The 17,762-nt window shown below is 38.9% G+C and overlaps 1 long non-coding RNA gene across 2 annotated transcripts in view; it reads left to right on the plus strand.

Annotated features, from left to right (window-relative positions):
- The window catches only part of LOC108507339, a 48,712-nt gene that overhangs the window by 13,836 nt on the left and 17,114 nt on the right, over positions 1–17,762 (plus strand). Inside the window, exon 1 of one of the 2 annotated variants that reach the window (XR_001878092.1) lies at positions 12,099–12,176. The exons of the other annotated variant lie outside the window; for it this stretch is intronic. This is a non-coding gene — a long non-coding RNA (uncharacterized LOC108507339). Of the gene's footprint in view, positions 1–12,098; positions 12,177–17,762 lie in introns of those variants that run through there. 2 annotated transcript variants of the gene reach the window in all.

Here is a 17,762-nt window from a genome sequence, read left to right on the forward strand (position 1 = left end):
ATGGTTTGTTTTCTAACCCGTGCCAGCCGTCACAGTAAGGGGACAAAAGATGCCAGAAGGAGAATTTTGGTCTGCAATTTTTTATATATTCTTATCCATTTTTACAGAATGCAGGGAATAATCTTGCTGGTAATAGAGAGGCAGAAAACGCACAGGCTTTAAATGGACAGGGTGATTTATCCCACTTCACACTGCTTTATAAGCAGTATGTATCACTCCTGTGAGTAGTCTTCTATTTAAAGAATTGTAAGAAATATATCTTACTATTACTTTTATTGATAAAACAGACAAACCACCTTAATTCATTCTTTATCCAGAGTCTTTTATCACAGCATGGTTGTGATTAGGATTCTGATCACCCTGTGTGCCACTCTGAGATTGAGAGGCTCTGTCTACTCATCTATTATTCTTCACGAAGCAAAGCTCCAGTGTGCCATCTGTTTTCTTACTGAATCTTGCATGTAACTGCAAAGAGCTGGTCACCAGAGATTGAGTCTGGCAAGCAAGCTCTTGGTTTATTGGAGATAGCTAAGCATTCACTGATATTGGCCTGTTTAAGTTTCAGGTGAAAATAAACTAACGTTCTCTGCTGTATTTCAATTTATGTTTGATCTGTATGTGGTATTTTTTTATATTTGACTTTTATTTAATTTAGATCTTATCATAATTGATTTTGTATTTTTTCTTGCTTTTTTTCCCAACTAAAAATCACTTGGAAAAAGAACCATAAATAACCATGCTATAGAGCTTTAATTGAGGACAGGTCTGTCTTGCATCTTATAACAAAACCTGAAGTAGCAAAGGCTGTTTTATGCTGATGGTAGGAGCTCCTTTTGACACAAGGAACAGAGATGGCTCCTGGTGTCATCATGCTCAGATAAAACATGGTATCAGCAAACCACTAGATATACCTGAATGTCATCATCCCGTGAATGCTCTTCTTCATCAGGTCACAGAATCACCTTTGCTTTATTTTCAGAATACAGAAATGACAGGGACCAACTGAATCATCCAGGCATTGTAAGTTTACATTACGTTGTACACAGTTGAGGGGCAGGGGTCTGAGCACTACTTAGGGTTGGAATGTATTCATCTCCAAGGCCTCTCAACATCCCTGCCCTGTGTACCACTGTCTTCTGCTGTACTGAGGTGTAGCTCTACCAAGCTCAGTGCCACTGAGCTTTCCTCATCTTCCTTGGGGCTTTTTTCCTTTAAACTACACAATTCTATTGGAGCTTCACAACCTGCAGTATTTTATAATAGTCTGTGCTATTCCCTAAAGAGCAATAGAAAGTAGCTTTTGAGGCTCCTCTTTTTGATCCATTATTTAGAGCCTAATTTGTGCTGTCTGCAATCCCCACATCAGTGCCAGTGGTCCTGCAGTTCTACAAATTCCCTTCAGGACTAGACTAAAATCATAAATCTTTTTTAGGAGGTATTTAGATATCTTCATAGAACAATTTTTTACAATCTGTTCCTCTTACCATGGATTTGATTTTCATAGCAGAGAAGGACTGTCTGAGGAAACAACTCTATTTCTTACAGACTCTCAGCTTCCAGATTAAATTTTTACTTGGCAACAAAACTTCCTTTCCCAAGATGATGGTTAGACTCTATTGGTCCTGGGCTCAACTCAAGCAAACATTTGTGTTTGTACAAAACCTGGCTATTTTCCTCATATGCTCAGTAGGGCTCTGGGAACTGAGCCATACAGAGTCAGCAAGACCTGAAGTCATTAGCTCTGGGCAGATTCTGCATCAAGCAATGCAAGTTATTAGACTATGTCAGTAGTAGCAAGGGAGTTTATTTTTTGCTTCCTTCCTGTAAATGACAGCTTTATAATATGTGCATACTTGAGCAACGAATTTTTTTATTTTTTTTTTTAGTTTTCTTCTACAGCAGGAGTAAAATCATTCTTTTCCTTAAATATGCCAAGGCCAAGGCTTTTTTTCACTTCCATTTAATTCATTTTGTGATATACAGTGTTTTGTCTGACACGGCAGGCCGGTGATGCCACATGGTAGTTTGATGCCGCATTATTATGATTCATTCAAACGCCATAACTGCACGCACCAATTGACAAAACTTGTCACTGACACAGTCTTTAGCCCTAGCACCCTGCAGTCTAAGTGCTCATGGTGCTGCATGGTGCAAATCCACAGAGACAAGGGCATGCTGCTGGCAAGACTTGCGCAGAGGTTTTTTGCAGGCTTCATCTTTGCATCACCAAGGAATTTTGTGTGGGCTTTAAAGCAGCATGGAAGGCAAATTTGTGAAGTGAGAGGGCGAGGGTGCATATGAGAGTGTAAGTTACACAAGAGGCAGCATTACTCTCCTTCCTGCTGGGTGAAGGGCTCTTGCAGGGAGGCTCAACAGCAGCACAGAGTTTTGATGCCTACTTCAAAGACTACAGGCCTGTCTTAAAGTAGTCCTTGAAAAGTTCATCCAGAATGCTGCCCAAAGGAACACCCTATGGATATAAGCTATAAAGTTATATTGCCATTTTTCACCACAGTCCCTCTCTGAAATACTTTTTTCTTTTTTTTTTCCTTCTTCCCCTATTTTTTTCTTTTGTTTCATTTTTCTTTTCCATTATTTTTGATGTTGAGTAGCTCCAGGAACACGAAGCACAAGGTTTTTCAAGACACTTAGAAGCAGTTGTCTCTAAGTCTTCAAATAGGAGCTAAGAATCTCATGCTGCATATTATATAAATAGCTGCGAAGAACAAAACCCTTCAAAGAGAGTGAAATCTGAAGACTAAAAATGATATGTCAGAAATTAGTCAACAAAAAGGTGAGATTTATTCAGGTACTTATTCAGCCACTGACCTGGGAACTATATAAATTGGTATCAGTGCTACAAGTACAGATGTAACAAAAGGAACTTTTTTTTTTATCATGATGGCTATCCCATCCAGCTGCCTCCTACACTCATCAGTGCCACTAGGGCCTTGCTGGAGTGAGGACATGTATCAAAGGAAACCAAATGGCATCAGGCCTTTTACTGTCACCTGTGACTCTTGCCCATGGTGCTGTGAACCTCTTATTGACAAAAGCAGCTTCAGTTTAAGACTAGAAGTCGTTTGCTGTATCTAGAGGAATGGATAAGGCAATGGGGGGGCCTTCCTTTTCTAACCTATGGTCTCCAAAGCAGCAACAGTCTCAGAGACATGAGTTTCTGCTTCTGCCAGCACTGTTTGCTCCTCTCTCTTTGCGGGTGTTTCATTTTGTCATCTCTCCAAAAGAACTGTTATCTTCAACACCAGCTGAAAAAAAAACCAACATTTTCTTACGTAACCAGCCTAAACAATCACTAGCAGTGGTGGTTTGCCACAGAAATTGGCAGACTTATATTTCTTTACTTAGAACCTCAAACCTTGTTTAACCACCTCATATCGTGGGATGACAAGGTCATGTTAGAAATTTGACCAAATGAACCCATTTATGCTGCTGAGATCATCCACATCACAGTGTAGTAGTTGGGTAACGCTTCTCCTGTAACTATGGGTGCACTGTGAAAACCCTCAGGCTGGAAGAGGCTGTAGGCAAGGAAGTTTGTCATCTGAATTTCTGCAACCCCCCTCCCCTCCCCGCCCGTGCACACCAGGTCTGGCTTCTCCCTACTGTTTGTTTGTTGGGAGGGGTGTTAATAACCATTCTTCAGTTATCAAAGTTGTTGTTGCTTCTTAGTAAGTTGCAAAATGTATTATCTAACTAGATACATGTCTGCAATAGAAAGGAAAAAATTAATTAAAGGGGATACCTGCTGCTTTCAGTTCTGATATCAAAACCATGTGTGATATAATCCCACTGGTCAGAAGAAGCAGACTGAGCTGCTAATGGATGTGTTATCTGTGAAATACAGCTATTGCCTTTCTACAGATTGCTTGGGGGAAAAGTACAAAACAGTGAATTCTCACATTTCAGACTCCCTCTTGATAAAAATTAAAAAAATTGATTATTCAACTATATGCTGACTGAAAAACAACATTCAAAATAGATATTAAAAAACTAAATGGAAAGATGTCTTCATGTTTAGGACCCAGAGAAGGAAAGGTTCCTATTCATGATCATTGTTGCACTAAAGACTCTGTCTATGCCACATACTCTGTCAAACCAGATGCTCAAATGGCCACACAGCATTGAAATAAACTTGGTGGTCTGAAGATCCTTAAGCAGCTCTTGAGAATGTGAATTTGGTTCGCGTGGATCAGTTCCCTGACTATAAAGCATCAAAAAGTAGGTTTCTGTTTCACAGTATGCTTCATAGATGCATTGTCAGTAAATGCAACACTTTCATGATGGAGACCATAGCAGAACATTGTCATGGATGTAACAATCAAATTTTTAACTTTTCTGTGTTCAACACCTACATCTGAAATTCAGATGATAAGCTATTTCAATTGAAAAGTTAAAGAAAATAAAATTATAGAAATATAGAAAGTATAGATTTTTATTTAATAAAAATTAAAAATAATTGAATTCTAAAAATACTGTGTTAAACTTCATTCCATATGAAGGGATTTGAATTTTGTTATAATTGCTTAAAAGCGCAGGCAGTATAAACACATGGACTTTATGCATGAAACTTGGCTAACTTAAGCAACTGTCACACTCATAGTGACAGCAACTGGAAGTTGTCTCCTCTTGTAGAGAAAGAGTAAGTTAGAAAAGTGAAGTTTTTTGTGGTTGAAACTTCCCTTTCTGTGGTGATGACTTATCAGTGTCTCTTAACTTACAGCTTTTATCATGAAATGTGTATGAGGGGGATGAGCAAGTTTATAGAAATAAGGCAGCGAGTACATACTTCATTTTATTTATTTAATATCTTGAATTATTAAAAAGATAGGTGGTACTTGGAAGATAGTTTCCATTGTTGTATGAATTATCAACCAGCAAAAGGAGCAATGTGTTGACAGATATCTTGACCGTGAATTACAATTTCAGGGATGGAACCATGAAGGATAAAAAAAGAGTGAATCCTGGTGTATTTATACCTAGAGTGAACAGAAGCCTACAGATACATGAGAACAATATAAATGGGCATTAATTATTTTAGGATTAATTCCTTTTTAAACAATCGAATGTAGAAGGTCACAAAGTAGAGACTCTCTTTGCTAAATGACATTTAACACTAGGACAAACTCTCTTGGTAGACTGGTAGCAGGCTATAGTGCTTTTAATTCATAGGTCATTGACTTGAATCCATCTCAAAATGCTAATGATTAGTGGAGGGTCAAGGATCTCTTCACTGATCTAGACATTTATGTTCAGAAAAGGGCAAGAAAATACAAGAATAAAATGAAAGACAAAAGAAAAAATTAAAAAAAAAAGAAAAAAATTGATCTTTTTCTATTACAAAATACCGAAAAAAAGATTTCCTTAAGGAAATTGCCTATCTTTGCTTATAAAGGTACCATTGGAAGAAAAGTGTTATATTTACTTTTCAGATAGTACAGAGTAAAGGAATAGATTAAAAAACAGCATTATATTGAACCATATTCCCTAATTCACAAATGAAAGTAAGTGACTTTAACATCTACCTTGGACTAGGAATTTTGATTCAAATCTTTTCATCTAATGATGTTATTTTTGTGCACTGTATTAGTTTTTTTAATTGCTTTGTTGTGTTGTTTTCTTTTTTTTCCTGGTCGTGGACAAGTGAACCAGAACTAAGATTTGATTAAACCCCCTTTATCTAAGCTGTTTGACTCAGAATAGAATCAAATCTAGAACAATTGCTCTGTGAAGAATTCCACAGCCACAGTCGAAGAAAAGTAAAGCCTTATTTCCTCAAGCCTTGTACTGTGCTCCACTCAAATATTGACTGTGAGGAGATGTCCACGTGGAGATTTAAGTGTACTCTAAATATGCAGCATTCTCACATAAATAATCCAAAGAGTATCAGGCCTTGAAATATATCTACTTGCAGGCTACACTCGCAGCTCCTATGACATCGCCCCGCTGGACAGTTACTCTTTTACTGTCACTGGGTTTTACATTCTTCCAACTCTCAGAAGAGAAATTACACCAGTCACAACTCTGTCTGCAGCTCTAGAGTGTGGGGGTTCCTCGTTTTTTGAGATGAAAATTGTCTGAGAAAATTGAAAATGTTTTTCTTGTGTTTTGATTCAGCCTCTTACTAGCACTGCCCTTGCCCAGGCTGCATGTGGAAGGCCCTACTGTATTCATCAGACCCCATTCAGAGCCACCTCACAGAGTTTTTATTTCTGCCACCTTTGCAGGGAAACTTCATGTGGTCATGCAGAGCCAAGCTCCGATTCAGCAGAGCTGGTCTCCTTTGCACTGCCCACAGTGGGCCAAAAACAGAGCTCCCACGTGGGTATGGGTTCTGCAGAGTATGTGACTGTGTGCCAGCTCTGCCTGGAACCCGGAACATCTCACTCCTGCTGAGGACCTGAGTCAACACCAAGTCTCCCCATCATGCCACCCACTCCTCAGAGGTCCTTCCTCCAGTGCTGCAGTCATTTTTTATGGAAATTATTTGAGGTTAATTTAGGTCAGGTAAAGAGCAAACTTTGAACTAGAATTTCTTAAGCATGCAGCTTGTTGTTGGAACTAGTGAAATTTTAGTAATTAATGACGTCTGTTAATTTAGATACAATTCTATCAAAGACATCAACTTTTTCGGGTGTCTTTCAGAAAAGTTGAAAATGCTGCTGCTCCTACTTTCCCCTTTTGCACTAGCAGCTCCCTATCAGTAAAGACATTTTTCACAGTAGAAAAATAGGGTATTTTTATTTTCATTCTTCTGTCTTTACTACATCCCCTTCCCCAACTCAGACCTCTCTATTTCTGACAAAGTGTTACTGAGAGTCAGTGACTTTCTTTATCTGCAGCTCAGCTCCCCAACAGGTTATTGAACATGTTTCAGCATTCTTAGTTGCCCATCCACTTCTGCAATGAAACAGACTTTGTGATCCACAGTGGGAATGGTAGACATAAAAATAATAACAGACAAACTGGCAACCAGAAGCTGTCTACACTGCCACAATTATGCTGTTATATATACTTCTGGACACTGGATAACCTGCATGGGGCATTATTTTTCAGGTTGTTAATAACATTTAATGAAATTTTGACTCCTGTGCAGCATGGTTAATTTGAGTACTGTCGAGAACTAAATTCACACCATAACTCCTGACTATTTCATAAAAGAAAGTTTTCTTTAACAAGTTAAATAGCAAAATGATAACTGTGGGCAAAGACTTTCATTTAATTAGTATTTATTGATCTGCCTGTGGTCCAGCAAGTGGATCTACCCACATCTAACATACAAAAATCATATCTGCTTCCTTCTGCCAAAGTTTATAAACACTCTTTCTGCTTCTTTGTTGCAACAGCATTGATCTTCAATAGAACCACGAATGACCACGTGAACTCAGAGGTACACTCTTAACTGAATTATCTTAGCTTTCTTAAATAGTTTTAAATGCCTAACTTTTTGTTAATTAAGCTCTGGACAGATGCTTTTATTCAGCAGAAGGTTTTAGGATGCTGTCCTGTGCAGCTTCTGGGGAGCATTGCTGGACCATTCTGCTTTATAGCTTATCATCATTATCTCTCATTAAGAGACTATCCTGTTCAGAGAACAAGGAAGGTTTTCTCATCCTCATTATTTTCCGAACCACTAGTTCCCTGTCAAGAATATTTGTAAATCCAAGTTGTTCATTATGATAGCTAGACAAAAATGTGACCTAAAACTATTGCCATATAAAACAAAAAACAGATTCGGACATAATGGTCATGTTTTTCATAAAATGTGAAAAACATTAGCAATTGTGTATTTATAGCTTAGAAAATACTCTTTAGGTCACAGGTATTTATGTACCTAAATGCAGAAGATACTAACACTTTAATTCAAATGTAATCTGTTATCTCTTTGCTGCTTTGTTAATCCTAAGAAGTTTAGAGACCATTAAATTATAAAACTCTGTTATTAGATGCAGTAAAATGGGGAAAATCATTTGGCAAGCCACACAGAGAAAGTAATATGAATCTACTGAAAACTCTGTACATCTTATCTGAAAAGAGATCAATTATAGGCTAAAAATCTCTTTGGGCTATATTATGTGTTTTTAAAATAGGTGATGTAATTTGAATGTGCTGCTTTCAGACTATTAAAAGGCTAAGTAAGCCATACCTAAATTTTTATTTTGCTATTCTGGTTAATAGTTATATTGAGAAATATCTTGCAGAAACAGGCATGGAATGCTTTACTCTACATAACATAGCACCCTGGTAGTGTGTGCTTGTAAAAGGAAAACTGAACACATGCAACAGACTCAAAATGAGTAATTCACACCTCCTCTCTTAAGCACTTAATACAGCAAATCAGGAGGCTGTCTGGGTCTACATGTCACAACACAAACGTCCAGACTGAGCCTGAAGAGGCTAATCTGCACCCTCTAGTGACCCAAACTAGTGGAAACATTGGCAGCCACAAATTACTAAATGACTTGGAACATTTCTCCCCTAGTCAAGACCTTTATTGCTCTATTACCATTTTAGGGCAAATAGTCAAAAATTTCAATAAAATTGAGGAAAATGAACCACACCAGGATATGTAGAAGCCTCCACAAACCTTAGATGTTGACATCCCCCAGCAGCCAACCCAGCCATGAGCAGCTGTACAAGGTGTAAAACAGGCCCATAACATCCAGGCTGTTTGCTCAGTCCTCCCCGCCACCCATCCCCAAACTCGGCAATCCCAGATCACAGACCAGGGGGGTCTGTGAGCTCCAAGCAATCCCTGCACTGCATTTCCCTGCCAGGGGAGGGTTGTGCTGCTCCCAGCTTCCTGCAGCCATGCAGCAGGGTTGTTGTACAGATTAGCCTGGGGCAGCCTTGAGTGCATCTTCCAAAAATAAAGGCAGTTATAGTAATCTGCTGTGGCAAGCATGCGTGTGTATGATACTCATTTACTGCAAGCCTAGTGATTTAATAGGATTAAATTCTGATCAGCAGAGAGAAGATTGATCATAGTAATGAGAAGATGGGTAGAGTACATCTGGCTCAATGGCAAACTGGCTTGAGGAAGAAAGTGATAGAGTTCAGTGTCCATTATGAAGGAATCATATTGGACCTCAGGCTTATTCACTATATTAAGTGAGCAACACTGTAGGAAAATTGGATCGGCTAGCATTCCCTTTTTTAGGTAAGCATCTAATGCTTAGATGCTTACCTACGATACTTTATTCGTTTTTCAGTACAATGCATGAAATGAAATGTTCAAAATAATATGGCCAAAAAAGCAGATTTACAAACACAGAAGAATTCCCAGCCCAGTAGCCAGTGTAGTACCATATAATGCAGTGTTGGGTGAAGATTATCATGAAGCGATTTTCATGGCTGGATTCAAAATGTATGCTGTCAGTAGTCCTGTTTTTAGTAGCAGTGAACCTGACAGGGAAACCATCTGAGAAAGAATAGACTCCCAGTGTTGTCAAACTGCAAGGCAACTCTCCAAAAGGGACAGCTTGCAGCACACAGATGAAGTAAAGGAAACTACAGGGGATTGGACTACGGTAAAGTATAGTATAGGTGCTCATTACTTAGAGGTAAAGCAAGCAGAGAAAGAAAGTTTAAGCAGTGGACTCCAGGGAATTACTATGGAGAATAATTAAAAATTTGGAGGAATGCTAATGTGCTGAAATAAGAAAAAGGGAAAATTTAAAGATTAGGAGGAAAAAAGTAGGTCAAGGGAGTAGAAAAGGCAGTGAAACCTGACGACTGCAAATGTGCTTTCCCACCCTCCTGGCACCCTTGGAGTTGATAAGGAGAGATTGGCAGAAAGCAGGCAGCACGACCAGCATATCCAAGTGCAAGCAGCAGACACTTTTAATGAAAAACAGTAATTGGAAAATGTCCACTTCAAAACTACTTTTGCCAGAGGTGTTTTGTTGGGGTTTTTTCCCTGTTCTATTTTGTATTCTAGAACTTCATTATTGGGAGGTTTTGCTGGTTTTTTTGTTGGCAGAGGGTTTTGTTTTAATTTGGCCATTCTGTCACCTTTGCATTGCTGCATTTCAGTTTTGATTTACTGCTTTGAAAGTGTAATAGGAATTTAGTTAAACCCGAAAGTTTATCATACAGTGAATGTGCAATTTTTAAACTTAGGGATAATCTTATCAAGAAATCAATACATGACTTCAGGAAGTGTGAAAAGTCATTTAACAAAAGGAAAATCAAGATTTTTTTCAAAAGCTGCAAACATCTTTTTTATGCCATTATATTTTAATTTTACCACATTTAATAATAGGTCTCTCCAAAGGGTCCATCTTTTTTTAGTTCAAGTCATGAAGCAGAAGCAGTAAATAACAACTTCCCTAATGTTCATTATCTGATTAAAGAAATTGAGGCATGTAACACTGCAGAGGTTAAAAGACAGGGAGGATTAAAGGATGAGTGTAGCTAATTAAGGAACCAGCCCTGCAAACAATTACATACATGGTTAACTTTAAGCACTTCAGCATTAATAGCACTACTCACATGCTTAAGTTAAGCACACGTGCTTGTGAACTGGAGCTTGAAGACCACATCCTATGAGATGTTGAGAACATGTTAAACATTGAAGGCAACAGGATTGCCCTGATTCCAGTGGGAGCTGGATATTGTGCACTTTCCAGTACCAGGCTTCAGGATAGGGTAACACAGGCTAATTGGGAAGAGGTTGTTGACAGAGGTTTCACAATAAGTCTTCCTAGGTAAATACTGGATTGCATTTTTTTCAGAAGCATTCTGAATCCAGCCTTCACTGATGAGCATTTATTTTTAATAATCTTCCCAAGATCGATACTGAAACTAAGAACATTTTTTACTCTATCAGTCAGCAGTATAGGGTAAAAAAGACAAGCTGAAAAGGATCTGTTCCACTGGGGTGGGTTGGTACAACATATGCTGGCTGCAAGAAGTGGGTTTCAACAAGGTTCAATTTTACTTCTCGAGCTCCATTTTATGCAGTAGCATAAAGTGAGCTACCTCCTTCACACATTTGGGGTCATGTCAAGATCACAGTAACAACCCTATATAGCCAAAACCTTATGCCCAAAGGACATATAGCAAGTCTATATTTGATCCAGACATCCATTGTTCCCCAGGAGATTAAAGTCAGTACCCATTGTCTCTCCTGTAGTGATGATCTTTCTTAATTCAGAAAAAGCACAGAATAATTGATCCAGTCGGATTTCTTCACTTTGCCAGTTTAAATTTTAGAAGCACGAGTATCTGTAAATTAAACAAGCAAAGGAATCAAATGTAGTTTAGTCACATCTTCTGACAGTCTTAACTGCCTACTCTAGCTGGGAAAATATTTCTTGCACTGAATTTTGTTTGCTTTTTCCTAGGAAGAAGGAATGGCTATGTATACATTCTCTCGAGTTTGTTGTTTTGTTTTTTTTCTTCTCCTAGTGTGCCAAAAGGAGAGAGTTTGTTTGGCATCATGCTCTATGTCGTTTATGGTCTTTCTGTATCATTTCCAGAGAAAGAAATAGTTGTTGACACTGATTCTGAAATTAGGATTAAACTGTCAGCATTATAACTGCCAACCAGTTGAGCAGACAGTAAAATGATGAAAAGTGAGAAGACAGCCTTGTCTTAGGCTGACTATATCTCGGTGTCGTATGGTTTCCTCAGCTGGAATCCATTAAAATGATTTAATTTTATTTATTTATTTGTTTTTCAATTCAAAGGAGATGACCTTTTTTAAACTAAGCTCTGTAAAAACTTCAGGTGTTTTCTCAGCTGTTGTCTTCACCAGTGAGACTCCAGTAGTAGTGGCAACTGGGAAAATTCAAAGGCTGGGAGGGGAAGGCATGGAGGAGAGGAGGAATCGACTTGATTGATTGGGCTATTAGAGAAAATGTCCTTTGACACAGAAACTCTTCATTATTGTTGACTGTCTGAGGCAGTCTCTGAAGAGACAGTGGGATTTACAGGGTTGCACTGGTTGTTGTTCCCCTTTGTGGTGCAAAGTCTGGAGCAGACCAACTGGGAGGTTTTAGATGCCAGGAGTAATATGTGGCTACTCAGCATTAAATTCCTACTCACTACAAAGATCTGTCATTTCACAGAGACATCATGCTCCTCACTTTCAGTAAGTTTTCCATACCCTGGATGAGAAAACAGCCTCAGTCTAAGAACTCCTCCAGAAGAAGGTGAGATTTGCCTGTCTTCCTCCTCAGCTCTCACATTAGGCAGGTAATGCTGGAAATTATTTCTTTTCTGCCTTTATAAGAGAGTGTCCACTGGGAAGTCACAGATTGTCCCCATTGTGTTTATTTGCCCTACTCGCACACTCCCAAATCACATTTTGAAAAAAAAAAAAAAAGTTTTCATAAAAGATAGAATTCACAAATAACATTTTCAGCAGTACCATTTGTGCAGTCATAACCCTTATGTTGCCACTGTGGATGCCTCTGTTAGTATAAGAAGGGCTAGATGACAGCCTGACATCCTCCTTTTCTGCAGTCATCTTGTCATGGTATCTTACTTCTCATAGCAAGATACTGGTGTTTTGGCAAATTTTAGTTAAATTTTAAAGACTACTGCCACAACTCTAGTGCCCCTGAAAACAGGAAAGGATAGTTTCCATAGCCTATCCAGAGGGTTGGCAGCCTACCTATCATTCCTGTATTTGTACCTGCACATCATTCCCATGCCACTCAGAGTATTCTCTGAGAGCCTCCACCTGACACGCAGGCTTTGTGCAAGACTCAGCAGGAATATCTCAAAGCTGGTTCCTGTGCACCTGAGAGGCCATTGCTGGTTCCTTCACCTTTGTTGTTCACTTCATTGAGACACCTCAGGGTGGACGCCTCCTAGAAGCTGTGAGCATCTGCACAGTGATGTGTGCCAGGCTCACCTGGCCCAGCCTCTACCAGAGCGACCTGCCAGCTGCAGCTTTGGGCTGTGGAGCATAGAGGAAAACTTGGCCTTTGCTCTGCCCTGGAGTCACTCCTTAGAATTTCCAATGACAGTATCTTCCAAAGGCCCTAATTCTTCTTAAACCTTGTGTAATTCAACATCAAAGATCATATCCAGCTGTGCTCACTATTGCTTTTTTCCCTCTTCAGATCCAAATCTGTCGCTAACTGCATTTTCAACTTTTTCAAGTTCCTGTGTCTTTTGAAGTGTCACTATGCCTGTGTTCCCCACAGCCTATTCCCCAACCTGCTTTGCACTGTTATCAAGGACTGAGTGATCCTTTGTCCCAAATCCTCAAAGGAATATTTCAGTTCTTTCTTTATACATTTCTGAGACAGTTCTGTCCCTTGGCCTGTGCACTTCTTAATTTACTCTTAACATTCGATGAATTTTGCTATGGGCACTTAAAATTCACTCTTAACTTTCCTCATTTCAATCAACATTCACACAGGGACGCTTATATGTGTCTTGAATTGTCATTTTATTAAAACCCTTTGCTCTTTTACCATTTAAATTGCCATTCTGTATATCATTTGCATTTGCATGGTACCTTCCCCCATAAAAGGCAAAAGTTTTTATTCTCTCTTAACAGATGAGTAAAATGGAATCAGCGAGATTAGAAAGATGTCTTTGCAGCTCAATACAACTATATGGTCTCCAGTTCATGAGCTTAATTGCATTGGAGCAAAATATTGTAAGCACTATAGATTGACATGTAAATCAAAGTGATATAAATCACAGATCTGAATCATGGAACCTTTATTTGAATAACTGCTTTTAATCTTGGTTTTCATTTGACTTATCCTTGTTTTTCTAAAAATGCTTGCTCTTAAAGTTGTGCATAATCATTCAAAAGTGGAACTGCACATAGCCTTTATTCCAGGTGGATATTTCTTACTACATACTGTTCGTATATGTGTTTACTCAAGCAGAAATTTTAACATATATTTATTCAAACTCTATTTTATAAACCTTAATTTACATCAGAAAATATTTCAATTTTATGAGACAAGGTATTTTTCAATTCGTATCAAGTTGAATGTACAATTACAGCATAAAAGATGTACAAATTGAGATTTAGAAAATATGTTATTAGTAACCCAATTTTTTCTTAATTACCCAATAGCATCATTTATTAAAACATATATTAGCATTACATTTGTATTAACTACACTTAGTGAATGGGAAGGTTGCTTCTTGTCACTCTAATCCACATTTTAGGACTCCAAATCTGCAGTAGAGGCATAATGAGATTTTTCAAAACTGCACTGACAATCAGGTGCCTGCTTCCAAAGAAATCGATGGATACAAGGTGACCTGTAGGTAGTCTTGAAAATTCCCAGAGGCTTCTGTTTGCAAATGTTCTCAAAAAGCTGTGCTGGGGACCTTCAGATTTCTGAAATTAGTTGAGTTCATCCTCACTTGCTGTGTCTATTCATGGATTTTGAAATAACAAAATAGGCTGTTCTTTTCAACTTAAAATTGATATCATTACTATGTGTGACTTATTTGGAAAAGAAGCACATATTCTCTCTGCTCCTGCTAAACTGCAGCACAAAGTCATTTGGCCAAAAGCTTTTCTGCAGTCCTGAAAATACTTACACCTACAAAAGTAAACAGAACCCATCATCTGTGCTGTTACAAAGATAGATGTAGAAGATATATTTAATCAGTAATACATTATATATGTTGTTAATAAAAAAGTTGAGATAGAGTAAAACTAAATTAATATTTAAATTCATATTTAGGTGATAATTTGAAAAGTAACATTTTTAACTCATTCTTAATTAGGATACTTATTAATTAAACATGGTTTTGTTTAGCAGTAAATTATACTAAGTCCAAGTCTTAACACATGCTTGGTCCACACATAATTTCACATTAAATTTTAAATAATTTTAAAATTAATCTGTTTTTTTAATATATTTTGCATGACTTCCCTGAAAAAAAAAATATTTTCATAAGCTGTTCTTCCCTTGAGCTAGCAGTGAACTTCAGGAAACTTCTCAGATTTTCTCAGCCCTGAACCCTGGTTTCTATCCATGGTTGTCAAAACCCTCTCAAACTCCCTGATAGCTGCACTCTCACTATGTGATTCCTCAGCCCTTTCCCATGCAGGTTATTCTACTGTTGCTTATCCTTTAAGTAGACTTTTATTAGAAAGTGATGAGCAAGCTTTTCAGAGTCCTAGATCTTTCCCCAACTAACACAACAAGAAGAAACAATCAGAAAAAAAAATAGAGTAATTTTCTGTGGGGTCTGTGTGCACAAAGTGTGTAGCAAGAGATGTGAGAGGAACCAGAAATGGCAGATGGGGGAGAAGGATGGGGCCAACCTGGCCACGAGGGGCAGATGGGCCCATGGCATCCAGGAGTCAGACTCCTTGTGGCCTCTGTGGCTGTTGACCTGGGGGGCAGGTGGTCTCAGTGCTGCAAAATTAGCGTGTGCTCAGATTGACTGTGCCCTGAGCGGGGCATCCCTGGCACAGGCCATGCCATGAGTGGGGCATCTCTGGAACAGGCTGTGCCCTAAGGGGCCATCTCTGGAGCAGGCTGTGCCCTAACAGGTCATCCCTGTGTCTTGTCTTCCCGCTGTTCTCCAGTATTTGGGCAGGAGCTGTTCAAGGCCTGACTCCTAACATGCTCCTGGCTAGCCCGAATGGCAGCTCTCCTGCAGGCTCCTGATGGACACAGAGATGCCATCACTAGAGCTGTCCGTGGGTGGAAGGTGCTGCACCATGGCCCCCCATGAGGCCACCGCAAAGGGCCACATGGGACAGGAAAGAGGGGTGCAGCCACCCTCTGAAAACCCTCCGACCTGTGGGAGCGCTCCCATCAACAGCCATGTACCAAAAGCTCCACTTAACCTCCCCTAACAGAGACCAGAAAACATTCCCTACCAAAGGGTGTTTTTTACAATGTGACAATTGTCATGCTGTGTACAAAGAAAAGTAGACATTTCAGTTTGACATACTAAGAATTACTATTTCAATTCTAACCAGTAATTTTGAATAATTTCCATTTTATTCTAAAGAATGACATTTTAAGAGCTTTAAGAAAGAAATGTTTCATAATTTAATCAAAGGAAATGTTTCATCATGTTAATTTTTTTCTTTCTTTCTGCTTTCCTTTTCCTTGCAGCTGGCTGCAAATGTGAGTGTTCTTTTGTTTTGTTTCAGTTTAATCCAATACAATTTTCATTTTGACAGATCTTCAGGCAAATCACAGTATCTGTTATTTATACTGTTCTATCTGTTAAAGCAGTGATATTCACTGCTCACCACTTTAAGGACAAATTGAGGCCCTAATCCTGTAAAGACCTACCTATTTTTATGGGTAGAACTGCTTACTGAGCATAAAGTTAATCACATTAAGCTTGTAAAGAACTAAATATCCTAGAATGGAAAACATTAGAGATGTGCAAAGTAGTATTTTGACTTTCAAACACTTCTCCCTTTCTCTGCTTTCTCCTCAGAAGGATGAGGGACTCATTCAAATGGAATAAAAAAAAAAAATTAGTTAGAATCTCGGTTCTACATATTTTCTTTCATTGTTTGCAGAGAACATATTCTTGTTATTAGTTGTAGGTCAGTTTAAAATAATGTCTGCCTGCTCAATTCAGCTTCAAATATTTTATTCCAATCCTTTAAAATACCATATAAATAGAGTGGGTAAGAGCTGGGCAGACACGTAGAAAATTATTGCTCACCTTAGTTCAGAAGGTGCTCTGAGTAAATCTTTTTTTTACAGCTGGGATAATGCCCTATTTGCTCTCCTTTCTCTCCTCTCCTCTTCAGGCCACAGATCCCAGAGTTTCTGACCAAAACAAAAGACACTGTGCTCTTTGCTAAACCTTCTTTGCCCTCTCTTCTACCCGAAGTACCTGGGAGCATACCTCTGCTGGAGATTTCACTCAGTGTTACAGGTTGTGGGGGTTTCGAGCTGGCTCACTTTCATTTTTTTTTTTATGTGGAAAGCAAAAATCATACACAACTTCAGAATGCTTTACATTCAAACAAGTGAGACAGAGTGAGGAATAAGATTAATCTCAGTTTTTTGCCTCAACCAGAATTTGAAATAGGCTTTTGTCAAAATACATTCTAAAAGAGCAAGGGAGATGTTAATTTTGGCATCCCCAGTTCCACCTGTGTCATACTCCTCCTAATTTCTTCCTTTTGCTCTAATTTTCAACCTCTTTGCTGTAATCTGGCTGCACTTTCTCATCAAGTAGTTCTCATCACTCAAACAGTGGCAGCCTCAGAGACCTACATGCACAATACCTCACAGATACAGACTGGAAACAAAAGGTATTGTTCCCACACTGGGAAAGACAGAAATAGAAGTTAAGAGAAAAAGATTTCCTAGGACTGGGAAGTCTGAGAGTCATTGAAAGCTCTAAGGCAGCCAGGTGTAAATCCATACCTTTATGCTGCAAAAACAGCTGGACTTTTGTGTCGATAGTGTCAGGCAGGTTCTGCAGTGCCAGAGCGTCACTTGTGTACAGCTGATATTGTGACATACCTCAGGACAAAACGCAGATTTTATTCTTGGGGTAAGAGTTCAGGTTTAAACATACACTGGAGTTGCTGGCCATGGTTTGTCATTTAGGGTGCTCCAAAGGTTAGATTGGGCTCTGCCAGTGCAGATGCTCAGCCAGAGTGGCTCTGAAGGCTTGTCTTCATTGCCTTTGCAGTGATGTCAGACCAGCCTGGCTGCCAGAGGCCCTAGTTCAGAGTCAAGACATGCTGATAGAGGGAATTTTTTGGCTGGTATAACTGCACCACATTCCTGACTGACATAAGTGAAGACAGCATTTTT

Source organism: Lepidothrix coronata, unplaced genomic scaffold (assembly GCF_001604755.1).
Source record: "Lepidothrix coronata isolate B3197 unplaced genomic scaffold, Lepidothrix_coronata-1.0 Scaffold7, whole genome shotgun sequence".
Lineage (NCBI taxonomy): Eukaryota > Metazoa > Chordata > Aves > Passeriformes > Pipridae > Lepidothrix > Lepidothrix coronata.